This window comes from Haemaphysalis longicornis, unplaced genomic scaffold, assembly GCF_048455015.1.
Source record: "Haemaphysalis longicornis isolate Haplotype H1 unplaced genomic scaffold, Haemaphysalis longicornis Haplotype H1 scaffold_7, whole genome shotgun sequence".
NCBI classification, from domain to species: domain Eukaryota; kingdom Metazoa; phylum Arthropoda; class Arachnida; order Ixodida; family Ixodidae; genus Haemaphysalis; species Haemaphysalis longicornis.
The window spans coordinates 117,943,934-117,957,768 of NW_027526422.1; positions in this window are offsets into that span (position 1 = coordinate 117,943,934).

The window sequence follows — 13,835 nt, forward strand, 5'->3', positions numbered from 1 at the left end:
CACAGCACAGGTGCCTATGATCAGCACAGAAATGATTTTCTCCTTGAAGTGACACCTCTTTCTAGTGGATAATTGTGTGCCAGAAAACAGCGCCTAACGTCCAGTGAAGCGTGCTTGTAATTCGGGACTATCGACGCCCTGATTCCGTCTGCAGTATCAGGATGAATGCTGCTCACATCCTCCGGCAGTTATTTGAAAACATTGAATCCAGAAGTTTTATGTCCGACATAATGCTAAAATGTCACACAGAAATAGCTGTCTCAGCAAGCGGTCCTTCGGGGATGATGGCGTAAGTCCTGGACTTTCGAAGTGAGCTGAGCATTTTTAGTCAGAGCAGGGCCAAGTCTCTCAGCAGTGGAAATGCGTTACAAGAGTGTGAAATAAGCGCACGAATGTGCCAAGTCAAGTTGAAGCGTTGCATCATGTAAATAATTGGGGCTGAGACTTGTGTCGACCGCGAAGATGTAATACCACTGGCGAGTGTTTTTTCAGGAGGTTTCCGCGCATAGCAGAGTTTTAAAGGGTAACAACAGGCTCTGCTGGAAGAGGAAAAATCCGCAAGGCCTGCGTGAAGACGACGGCGCCTTAAAAAAGATCTCCATCACCAACCTATCTACGCCCACTGCGGGGAAATATCTTCTCCCAATAGTCTCCAATTATCCCGGTCCTGTATATGAATACGCCAATTAAAAAAATATCTTAACTGGAGGTGATTACCCGTTGATGGAGCAGAACGACCACCTGGTTCCTTCACAAGAGCGATGGATCCCATGGTTACTACGGGGAAGTGCGTTAATTCCGTACAAGCGTCGCTGCTATTCTGTTCTGCCGGAGCAGTTTACTGGAGAAGCTGCGGGGATAACACCATTCATAAAATATATGTGCACTATATACATATTACCATAGTTAACCAGCACGCAAGATTATTTGCAACTCGTTCCGTTCTTGCTAGTTGTCAAATTACCCTTAAATGCTAACCGGCACTGCCGATTACGGCTGTCACGCTTAGAGCACCGATAAAATTCCGAGATGGCCACTCCTATAATCTGCCTTTGTCGTTCTTTCTTCGTCCTACACGTGCTGAATCCGGCCAGGTAGCGGTGTAACCATAATCGACGCATAACTGTACACGTGTTTATGGCGTTGCTTTAAAACTTAGCTGCGTCAGATTTTCTCGTAGTTTACCCCTAGGAGGTGGTTTTGACCTCCAGTGCCACGGGCGTGGATTTGTCGCTTTAAGTCTGGATTTTTGCTTGTTTTATTGGGTCAGCAATAAGTAGGGCACATCCTCAAAGGTTTTCACCATTATTCCACGGACACAACAGGTCGAAAGACATCGTATAAAGCAGTTCCTGTGGAAAGGAGTGACATCGGTGGTGATGGGTGTGATGGCGCTGCGTACGGGCCTCTGGAGGGTCTGCCGCTGTTGCGACGTCTAGATGGCGGTGGTTTGAGCAACGTTTCGCTTTATCGGCTGGTTTGGCACGGCTGCCATGTTTTTCTTGCAAACGGCGTGTGACTAACACCCAAATGTCGGATTTTCCACTGTAAACGACCTTGCAGATTATGGAAACGAAATACCAGAAAATGCACATATAAAAGAAAAAAAAGCATTTTTAGGCCCTAAAAAGTCCATAAAGGTTCGTATATTCAAATTTGGCACTAAAACAACCGTATAGTAAAAGATCCACTTATAGGCACAATAAACTATAGGTTAAAATGCTCTCCTTTACCTGTTTTATGACTATATTTTAAATGCGCTTGATGCGGACTCACTACAGCAATAGGCATTGTGCCTAATGTCCTTACTGTAGACGTTACCATTCCTTGATTTTGTAGCGCTGAACACTGCAAAGGAAAACGTTTTGTAGCAACTACCAGGTTAAGGATCTGGTGACAGGAAAAACCGAACGCTCATTAGCCGTCATTTCTCTCAACTCAGAAATACCAGAGCTATCAGATTTATTTTTCGTTCTAGGCAGACTGCATCTCGAAATTTTGGAAAATGAGCACAACCAAAAATTTTGTTTTACAAATGACCTAATTGAAGACGTGCAGTGAATGTACATTACTAACGTACTGTCGTACCAGCTCCATTACCTGGTTTTACGTTAATGCGATCCTAATGTTTAGAAAAACACAGAGAACCTTTTTGCATACAATAAAACAATTATTTCCCGAAAGGGTAATACCGCTCTTTAGTTCCTTTGAACCGCTATTTTACCGTGGGAGTATTCTTGTTGTTTAACATTGCGTCGGTTACAGGTCGAAAATTCTGCTGAACTTAAAACGTGCGTTTTGGCTACCGCTACTAGGGGCTGCATTTTGAATCGAGGAAGCACTGTTTGTGTTTCTCTTTTTATGTTTTGAAGTAGGCAGTAGCATTCCCTGTGTGGATGCTACCTAACATTGTATCGTTCCCTGCGTCGAGCCGCCAAACAAGCTTTGTTAAATAGGGTAAATGTTTAAGGCAACGCTGGCTAATTTTCTTAAGCTGCATATCGATGCGCATGGTTCCGTTTCAAGCAACCACAAGTCTAGTGTAGCAGATTGTCACGCCATCAGAAATGACGTCTAGTACCTGTACCAGCATCTGCAACGACGGAAATGCTTGGCGGGCGCGTTTCCTAGTCTGGTCTGAAGAATGGCCACCTTTTACCTTCCGTGAATAGTTCATTAATTACTTTTAAGGATGGCTCGCCCATTGTGTTCTGCCACCCATTAACATTTTTGTATGTTACGCCATGAGAGAACGAAGAAGATGGCAGTGGGGCCTACCGTCGCGCACCAGAATCTGGGATGTAAACGAAGCTGGATGGGGCACGTTGATTGGGCTGGTAGGACCCAAGGCCACTTTGCACATTCTTAACCATAGATTGCGTCATGTGTTCTGCCACCATGTAACATTTTTTTGGAGACGCCGTCTGCCAGAGTTACTCCGCACATGATGTCCTAAAACTGTTGTAGTAAATTGTTAATTCCGAAGTAGCAATTCCTAAGCTTGTCGCGGAGCCCTCAGCGCCGGATCCGGCTCTACACCCACACAAAGTCACGTGGCTGCAGAGCGGATGCTTGCTGCGGGCATTCCACGCAGCAACATCATGCAGCTCTTGTCTGATTCTATGTCTTTCGACCCGCCCGGATGTCTTCTGCGCGCTGGGAGAACTTCTGCGCTATTTGGTTGTCACCACCACCACCTGTCTGTGCAGGTGAGAAACTATGCACATACGCGTGGTATCTTGACTTGCTGTATTGTTGGCAAGTGTCACGTATGGATGGGAAAACTTCGCTACAACTTATGTATTGCTCGTCAACGTACACGATAAGCATGCGGAAACAGGTTTTGTTAATTTTTTCGTTTAGTCCGTATGTGTGCGGGTGGTACGCTCCCTATTTGCGTTGGGAAGTACGGTGAGGTGTATCACGCCCCGCACCCGATGTGCGTTTAATCAATCGACCCCTCTCTGTAATCAATCGAAAGAGTGGCGTGACACAAAACTGTTTCGACAAAACGTGGGCCACACCGACACCTTCGCAACACTGAAGAGCTTTCGTTTCAACTTATCGGTAATATTTTCAGTGGCAACAAGTATTCTCTTGATGCCAACGCGAGAATTAAGTAAGGGGACCAGGAAGTCCATGCCGATTTGCTGAAACAGCATTTCAGGTATTTGTACAGGTTGAATAACCGGCTTGGTTTTCCGGTGGTACTAATGCCGTTGACGATTCATGCAGCTGTGGATGCATTACTTCAGTGTATAAGAATTTTCGGGCCAGTTGTAGTTCTATTTATTTCGGGACATCGTACCTGCATATCCGATGTCACCGCAGTTGGGTCGTCGAGACAGGCCTGTAGAATTCGTTGTAGAAAGTGCGAGGGAAGAATGAGAAGAGAGCGTCTTGAGCGCGGAGCGAAGTTCCGGGAAAGTGCTCGTAGTTGCTCTTCCCCGAACCATCCGATTCAGTTGTTCCATCGGCGTGAGCCTGCCGGTATGTTGGAAACAGCGCTGCTTCGAGCTGAGAATGGACTGCTGCCACGAGAGTAGCACATAGGTGCAGTGGGGTTTAACTCCGTGATCCGTCCTCTTCATTTTGCGCCGCGAGCGAAATCATTCCTTTGTGAGACTACCGATTCTTCGACAAGACCCTCCAGTGGCCAGCTTGGCGTCTGTGCAAGATGCTGATCAAGAGCTTTTTTAAGAAATCTCCGCGATCGAGGAAATGAAGAAAAAACAGCCGCAGAGGGCATTGATGATCATGCAGCTGGTAAAGGTGCCGTTTCAGTCTATCGATATCACCGAAGCAGGCAAGGAGGAGGACAGGAATAAGATTGCCGTATTTTTTGACTTGCCCTAATTTTTCACTAACATTTTACTGCAGGTATTTCGGTCACTACAGCAACCCAACTGTGGTACTGGTGTCCTAGCACCCGGCTGTGGTTCTTAGGTATGGCACCGAGTCCTAACAAAACCACATTTTTAGGGTAAGGGCCGTTACCCAAGGTCTGATCCAGAGCAGGTCCCGCTGCGCACACCCCATCCCACGCTGTCCGCCATGTCCTAACCTATGTCGTGGAGTGCTCCAAATCTGCGTCTCCATCCGGCAAACGGTGATATGAGCATTCATATGGACCCGTGGGAGTGGCCACCGTCACTGTTGTCCGATTCCTGCACTGCCCACCCCTCCCCAAATCCGAAGAAAACCTTGAGAAACCATCCTCGAACTACCCGAGAAAGTAACAAGAGTGGCTGCAGGTAATCAGCTTCAAAGCCACAAGATGATGCCGTGGTCCACAAAATACCCTTCTGAGCGCAATTTGAAAGCTTCAGCGTGTCATCCGAGAGAGTACACACCCGAGCAGGCCAGCACGGGTATCGACAGAGAAGCCTCTGGATCACTGGCATTTCTGGAGGAGCCCAGGAGCAGATGAGACCGTGTACGACAGCCTCGGATTGAAGACTTAGGGCCTACAACCTGGCCAGAAGAAAGCAGCACAGGAGGAGAGTTGAGAACACCACTGAGCAGTCCGGTTACATGCCCAGAACACGCACACCAGAAAGCACAGTCGAGAGGAGAGAAACGGGAAGGCCTGGAGTAAGCCCGTGGTGCCGGGGTTGGGGTCCTACGGCGAGACAGACATGAGTGCAGGATGTTTACGGGACAGGCATGACGCGGCACGTTGACGTTACAGCAGTGGGAGCCCCCATATCATATGGACGTGAGTGCGCCCGCAGCCGCAGCGAATGTCAAAATGAGCGGTGGACACAAAAGCATTAACCAAATTAGCGCCAGAAAAGAAACACAACGCTCGCTGGGACACTGTAAAAGAATAAAATTAGCGCGTCAGCTCTGTCGGATCGACATCAAAATTGAGGGGAAGAAATGGTGAAGAAATAAAAATCTACAAGGATACAGCAAAAGCGAACACGCCCCAGAAAGAATGTTTGCCATTTTCACGGACACCACTGCGAAGAAAGAGTCCTCTCATCAAACCAGATTAGTCGATGCGGTACTGCTTAAGGTCTGCATGTTCACATGTATTTTCGGTTGCTCAAACGGTAAATTATGGAAGAATGCTTATTTCTTACACCCAAAGGGCTCTTCCATTTTGTGGCGAGTAACGCGCTAAATTTCGTGTTCTCCGGCGCACTCATCCGCAAGCTTTGATCAGCGGATGACTGCGCCGCAGAACCAGGTCGCCAACTGGAAACTGAATATCTAGACAGCCCCGGTTGCACTGCACCGCCTATACGGGATAATAGAAATGTCAAGCTGCTCCCTGGCAGCGTGTATCACGTCATGCATGCGGTGTCTGAAGGTCGCAGCATTGGACGACAGATCGGAACCCGCAGCCGTTTTTGTAAGAACTGTCCTGTCAACAGGTAATAGCCTTTCCCGACCACAATTCGCAACCGCCTAAGTGAATGCAGTTGAACGATTCACCATAGTGCGAATGGCAAATGCAATGTCCGACAATTAAGCATCCAAATACCTACTTGTATTGTTTCATGTGGGCAATTTGCGTTACCTCGAGGTTGCTATTCACATGCTCAGGTATGTTTGCCGGAGGGTGGTATATCGCCGCACCCTAGTATTTCACTCCAAGAGCTATGCAATTGTGCTGAAACCATTTTTAATAATATACGCAGTTTTACCAGTAAATAATTGTGAGGGAAAACCAAAAATTGCAAACCTTTACATTAGGCACCTCTATACATTCTTTGTAGTGGTGATACGTACCGGGAACAGCTCTACCCACTTTGTGAAATGGTCTGTCGCCACAAAGAATTTACTATTATACCACAGACTGCGGGTGTCAGGTCCGTGATATTGCAACGAGTTTCCAAGAGCGCTTACGCTCGACAGACGGCAGAAATCACGGTTGCCAGCCAGCTCGGAATTCAGCTGTAGGGTGCACATGACAGCTCCTGGCATGCCTCAGCACATCCTGTCTTATTGCCGTTCAACTGACAGTCCGACATAAATTCTCGCACGTTTTGATGCAAGAGCTGTGTCAAGCCAGTCCTGCATCGGGAAAGTAACGGATCAAAGCTGTTCTAAGTTAGGGCGGTGCAAAAGCGCGGAATGGTTAATTAGCTTAGTCATGTTTCTGCTCGAAATAGCGCTTCAGTAGAGCGTCTTTCACTGTAACGTATGAATCAAACTCACCGCAGTTGCTGGTACGGGAAGCGCTCTGCGTCCCAATATGCTCAGTCGCCTTACGGCAGAGTCCATCGGATCGTTGCACCACAAGAAGACCTGCCCTGCTGATCGGCGTACGCCTGCGTGCGTCAGCATCCACTACAGCCACCAGCACCAGCACCCCCTCGTCTGAAGATGACGGCAGAGAAACCCGTTTATAGTGCGTCAGCTACTTTGTTCTTCGAACCTTTCCGGCGCTCGATAGTAAACCCCTAGCGCTGAGGGAGAAGCACCCAGCACGAAAGACGCAAGCACGAGTCTGCAAACGCAGCACTCACATTATTGCCACGTTCTCTGTCTGAGTCGTGAAAGAGCCACCTTCAAGATAAATGTCAAATTTTGTAATTGCAAACACGATTGCGAATCACTGTGACCGTGTAATATCACTCAGCCGGAAGAGCATCTAAGGCTACCAAATTCGACCGGACGAAGGACGCCATCAAAATTCTGCATCAGCACTGCGCCCAGGCCATAGGCGCTAGCATCGGCATGTAAGACAAAAGAATTTTTATGGTCTCGTATCCTTAAAACCACTGTTTCCGTGATCCCGCGTGACAGTGCTTTAAAACTGTCTTTTCAACCTAATTATTTGCGATGTCACGCTATTACGAAGAAGCTGGTTAAACGGAAATGACAGTTACACGCAATGAGGGCTGAAGATAGGATAAAAGGCCATCATGTCCATGAAGAGCTGCAAGCATTTGAAGTAACGCGGGCATGGATACTCTGTGATCGCCTTCAGTGTAGCATCATTAGAATGAAGCCACACGTTGTCACCAACAAAGCCTAGCAAGCCAACCTTGGTTGTCGCGAGTTGCAACTTTTGGGGATTTATGCCAAGGCCACCGCGTTTCATGCCGTTACGCTCGTCTTTAACATGAACGAGATTTTCCCCAGTACGCGAAAGGTTGACCACGTTGTCCATATAGGCCTCAGCGAACTTATAGCGTGCTTCGTTTTCGGTAGCACATGAAGGCCGTTTTAGGAATATCATTTGGGTGCATTTGAATTTGCGAAAATACATGGGAGGAATACAGAGTGGCAAGCACGCGTGCACAACCAAGCGATAAAATTAGTGTCAGGAAAAGGATAGACGTCTCGCACAGGTACGTCGTTAGGATGGTGGTAGCCCACACAGAGATGCACGCTGCCGTTCTTTTTCGCGCCAACACAACCGGTGAGACGTGCGCGCTCTGCGGCGGTCGCACATGTCCTGTGTTCTACATCTCCTCATGGTTGACTTCCAAATTCGCCTTGTTCAGTATGATGAGCGGACGCGGATTGGTGTTCCAAAGGCGGGCTTCCCCCTTGTCATTGCGATGTTGGAGGATGGTTGTCCGGCCAGGGGCGTCCGTGAATATTTGATCAAAGGGCTCTAGCACAAAGCGGGTTACTGTCGCTTATAGTGACTGCAAGGACACTTCAAGCAACTGCACGATTCCGTCAGGCAGTGCCGATTTCATTGCAAGTACGGCTGAATTTGGAAACTACACATACGAGTTGAAGCCACAAAAGCTATCAATTCTGCGGCATTACGCAATCACTAACCACATCCCGCCATGTCACGCAATAGGCTTTCGCGGATACTTATGTCGCTGCCTCAAATCGTGCGCACAGCCAAGCCAGGGCAGTAGGTAAATCGCTGCAGCACGTAAATCTTCTGCTTGCGTGGGAAATATGCAAGCGCAAAGAACTTAAATAACACCCCCATTGACCATTTTCAAACGGCTGCTGCATTTATGCAACTTGACGCAACTGCGCGGCCGAGGTTACAGACGGCATCGCCAATTAGCGCTAAACTGCCATGAGAGTCAACCAATGCGTAAAAGCCCGTTCGAAGCACGTGAGCAGAACGATGTGTGCTGTGGGCGGTGCCCCCGATACAACAGGGCATGCAGTGGGTAAAAAGTACAAGTTTATGCCACGAATATTTTCTGGGGCCCTCGGCGATAGGTTACTCACCACCAGAACGTCGGGTTCCATTCCTTCAACTCGATGGCTATTGGTGTTTTGCGACTAGCCATCACACGGGAACACTCCCGACGGATGCGTACCGGCCGTCTATATCGGTAACTAACACCAGTTTCATTTCCATCAGTGCGCGTAACCTCGCGAACCTCCCGTCTCGACAATTGGACGAGCAGGAACTCGAGAGTACGAAGGATTTTGTGGCCGACCCCACAAGGAGAGACTCGGGTAAGGAAGCGCTGATCCTGACAATAAAGCGGGTCTGTTTTTCTAACGCAAAAACACTGGCTCAAACCGCCGCGGGGAGTTCTCGCTGTGGGGCTGCATCATCGTATGTTCGTCTGCACTCCAACTGCCTGTCGCCAAGGGCAGAAGGACATAGTGCGCAGGGGGAATCCAACTCCACCACCACCATACGTGACTGTGGACTTCATTGTGGCGAAATCTGAAAGGTTTTCCTCTACGCGCAAGCTGGCTCACTTGTCTCCCCAACTTGCGGAAGCATAATTGAACAACGCTATCAGCGCATCTTGGATTGCACGGGCTGATCTCGCCATCTGATTCACGCACGACTAATAACGACCGTCCAGCTAAATTTGGAGGGGAGGTTGACATCATCGTAGGACGTGCATCACCATCTCTGAGTCCGGCGCACCCGGTAGAGCTGGGTGGAATTGCTCCTGCATTGCCCGAATGTATTCGAGCAAGCCCCCGCGCGGGCGTTGCGAACGCGCTACCAGATTACAGCGGACGCGGTAATTGTTGTCAGGAGGCAAGAACTGGGCATAGAAGCGCTCTTTCTAGTCTGCCCAGGATGCCAACAGAGCATGCAGGCACCACCAACAACTTGCAAAAGCCTCCAAAAGAACCGCTCGCAAACGGGTCAAGACCAACTCGTCCAGGGAACCAGACGCCGCCTGGCATACCACAAGATTCCCGAAGAAGCCCGCCACTGTCTTGCGTTCCTGGTAGCCCGGGAACCGAGGGACCGCAAATATCAGCAGGAACGAATGAACGTGGTCAGGCCCAGCGTGTCCGGCCCAGCGGGCACGTGGGCTTTTCGTAAATGTCCACAATCGGGCGGAGCGTGTCTGCGAGGCAAGTGGCGTCCTCATTCTTTGCAAGCTTCCGCGAAACCGCCAATGGCCTCTAACAGATAGCGGCTCTATGGCCCGACATGTCTCTGCAATGAAACAGTGTCGCGCACCACGAAGCCAAGAAGCGAAGGTAGAACGTTATAAAACGAAATGGAGAACGCGAGAGAGTCTCACAAAATACGAAAAGCGCAACCGGAAAATCCGGAGACCCACTACCAACGCCTGCAAAATTCTGCCACGAAGAACAAGGTTTTGCCACAAAATACCAAAACCACGAAGAAGACCACAATGTTCTCCAAGAAATCACGCCCGGCCGCACGTTTAGGACGCCAAATGCGGTACTGTGGTCCTAGCACCGGCCTAGCTTTCTAGAAACGACCCAGAGTCCATAGAAAACCACACCCTTACTGGAAGTCTCATTCCCCGAGGTTCAATTATCAGCTGGTGCCGCTCCGTGGACCCAGTCCCGTGGTATTCATCATTTCCTTAATCTAGGTTGTGTCGTGCGCCAGATCTTCTTCATCCGGCACAATGTGGTGTGCGCATACATCCCGTGGGATTGACCACCGCTACAGTTTATTTTATTTTTTTGTCCGATTACCACTTCCTCTCCTCCCCCATCACAAAGAAAAGCTTTAGAAACAGTCTTCGAGTTAGCCGAGAATGACCCGAGAGTAGTTGTACGACATCGGCGTCGAAGAAACAAGGCCACACTATAGAAGATGGCTGTTTGATTGTTTTCTCGTGACTTTATCCTGTGGTATCGCATGACCGAGTGTCTGCCTCCAAAGCATACAGAACTCCCCCTGCATGGAAAAGAACAAAGTCATGCCGTTATGGCTAATACTACTCCCAACATTGTCGCTTGTCAGCATTCATCGCAAGAGCAAGGACTCTTGCTTTACTTTTACCTTGCCGGGTAACTTGCAAAGATGATGTGCTGCCTGTGTACTTATCCAAGATCATACGTCTTTTGTTTTTAGCAGCCCCAGTTATTTCTGCAAACTGGGAAACTCAATGAATGAAAGCATGATTGACAAGTATAGAATGCGGCTGAGAAAAAAACGTGCAATGACAGTAGAACCAATGAGGCGATCCAGGGTTAATAAAAAATTACACCATTTTCCCGTAGGAGAACTTTGAGTAGTATGCGAAGCAGCCATGGGGTCGACGGAATTTCCCATTAGTTTTCAATTTGTCGTTTTCGTTGACGTTCAGCTTCGCGTGCCTTCGTTGTATCAGTAGCTTTTTGACGTAGTTTGAATGAGTGAAGTACATAGGGCGCGTTCGTAGCACATGCTCCCGTCTCGGTTTGTAGCGCAGTCGGAAGAGCGCCACGTACCTCCTGGGATCCAAACCGGGCGCCGCCTAACTACTTCTTTTTATAATAGACAGACTGCACTGACGGGGCTGAAGAGAAGTGCATGCGCAGTAGAGTGCGGACGGCGGACAATGACAACAAAGGAGGGAGGGACAAAGCTCCGAGCATGAGATGCTTCGCATCTAAAATGAACCACCTATTTACAGGCCGGGTAAGGTGGCCATGAGTCAGACAAGGCAAGGAACTGTGCCCGACCCAGCTTCGTCGTCGCGGTAGGTGGTGGGGATCGACGCTATGTCCCACTGCCGTGTTTCTTGTCTTCTGATAGTATTGCAGAACGCCCTCCATGAAGGTTACCATCATGGTCGAGGCCGCGGTATTCCGCAGAGTTCGGAAAAGATGAACCATGTGATGAGAATATTGAGTGAATGTCTTGCACCACTGATGGAGATGATGAACTTCGTGAACACGGCCATTAGCATCGATGTCTGTAAGGCAATAATGAACTGGTTATGATTTGAAACACTTGGGACCACAAGGCGAGAGACACGGAATCATTGTCTGGTAACCTGTCGCCTAGTTTTCGCAGCTCCTTATCGGCTCGTCACTGGCTTGGGACCCAAGGCGGGGACATCGTCGAGTGCTGGTACCGGCGGGGCTGGGGTTTCGCGACAAGGTTCATGCCCCCGCAACGATTGCACCGATTGCGATGAGGAGCGAACCTGGGACCAGGGCAAGGATGTACTCATCCAATTACGTGGCAGCTGAACAGATGAGGCTAGTCATGGTTAAGAATGATGAACGATATATTTACAGAAGGTGCAAAGGCGGCCATGGATAAGACGAGACCAGGTAACATGCCCCACCCAGCTTCGTCATGGTCGTGAAAGCTGGTGCATGAAGCTAGGCGCCACTGCCGTCTTCCTCGCGTTTTTATGGCGCAACAATAGTCATACAGGCGTGTCGTGCGGGGAGCTGTGCCGTAAATTGCTGGAATGACTCATTACGCAACAATGGCATTGCGCTGCTTCTCGTGTGGTAATTTGAAAAGCGTAATCAACGCCTTCGAAGTCGGACTGCCCTTGTCGTTGCTGCTAAGCCGCTGATACCGTCATTGGACGGTTTAAACCCCCGCATCAGGAAGATCTCAAACGTCTCGGCGCGGCCTCTTCTCTATGTGAATGTGGATATTATACTTTGTCAAATGATGCCCACTTGAAGAGAAGATGGATTAATTATGTCTTTGGATAGATACTGACGCTTCCTGAAAGGGATATATTAGTTCATTGCATCATACAATGGCACATATTTCGCGGAGGCCAAGTGATGGCTCAAGCACCATCATAGTCGGCACGTCCTACTGGAGGATGCAGTTATTGTGCTGCTTTAGGTTTCATGTGTGATGTCTGGTGTCCTGAATAATTTCCTCGATTATTCGGTACTTCGCTGTTTTCAGGCGGCCTAAACTTCATCCTCATTTTCACGCCATAAATGGGCGAATAGGTTATAAGTTTTCTTGACGAACAAGCTGGGTTACATGAGGCTTTGCAGAGGGAAATGTCCAATATTACCTATACAGCTAGGCAACGTTGCGAAACAAACTGGGTTTATTCCAACCGTAACATAAATACAAAAACAGTAAAATTACTATCCGTCATCAAGACAACATCTCCTACAGCTGGTATTGTTCGGACGTTTGAAACTTGTATGGACAATGTAAATCGGGTTGTGTAAACGTCAAGCAAAATCCTCGATGGTGGAGGCTTTCAAAGACCAAGAACGTCTGGGTGAAATGCATTGCAAACAACACAAAATAGGTTCCTCAAAGTCTAGCGGCAGGAATATTATTACAATACGCTGGATATTCTTTATACCTGTATGTGAGTCCCCTTACACGGATTACTTGGAAACGGCAGAGAATCATACGTGGGGTCCATTTGCCTGCATGGCGAAAAGCAATTACCCACCCCAGACCAGCCAGACGTTACATTTTTTTCCTAAGAGAAAGAATAAGTCCGATTCTAGAAAATTTTTTAGACGGTAATGGTTTACGTGGTAAGAGAATCCGAAACCATGAACTATGCAATTGAAATTTATTTTACGAATGTAACCATCGGACCACTAGCCATTGAAATTGAGGAACACAACCAGCTTTCGCACAACACCGAGTGCGGCATCAGAGTACACGAAATTCTCGGAAGCTGAAATTTTGTTTTAGACAGCTTGACGCAAAATCATTTCAAAATATCGTGAGTATACAATCCCCAAGATTTGCTATAGCAAAGCACATTCACGGAAAACCCGACAACTTGGTTAAATTGTGTATTGCAACATTGACAGTTTGATGAGTACGTGATTGTTTCGATTTTTTGAAGAGATAACCTGGGCAAGTCAGGATATTAACGAAACATCAATGTCGTTTGGAGACCAAATTTCCAAACCTGGCCATATCATATACTTTTTCAGGCTGAATGCACAGGGTAAAAGCACAGTCTTCTTTTATCAGTTTGTTGAACACCTCAGAACTGCCTTAAAACCTATTAGATAGTTTTTGTAACCGACCTTTCAGTTTTAGGGGCGAATTGCCATGTATAGGGTTTACTTATATATTGAAAAATAACTTTGTGTTTCTACCGCCCTACGTCCCTGCTGAAGGGTTGTTGCTTCAACTATGTGTGGAAATGTAAACATATGTTACGCGCAGTTCCACAGCGCTCAACATGCCACAACGGAGAACAAGAGCTTAC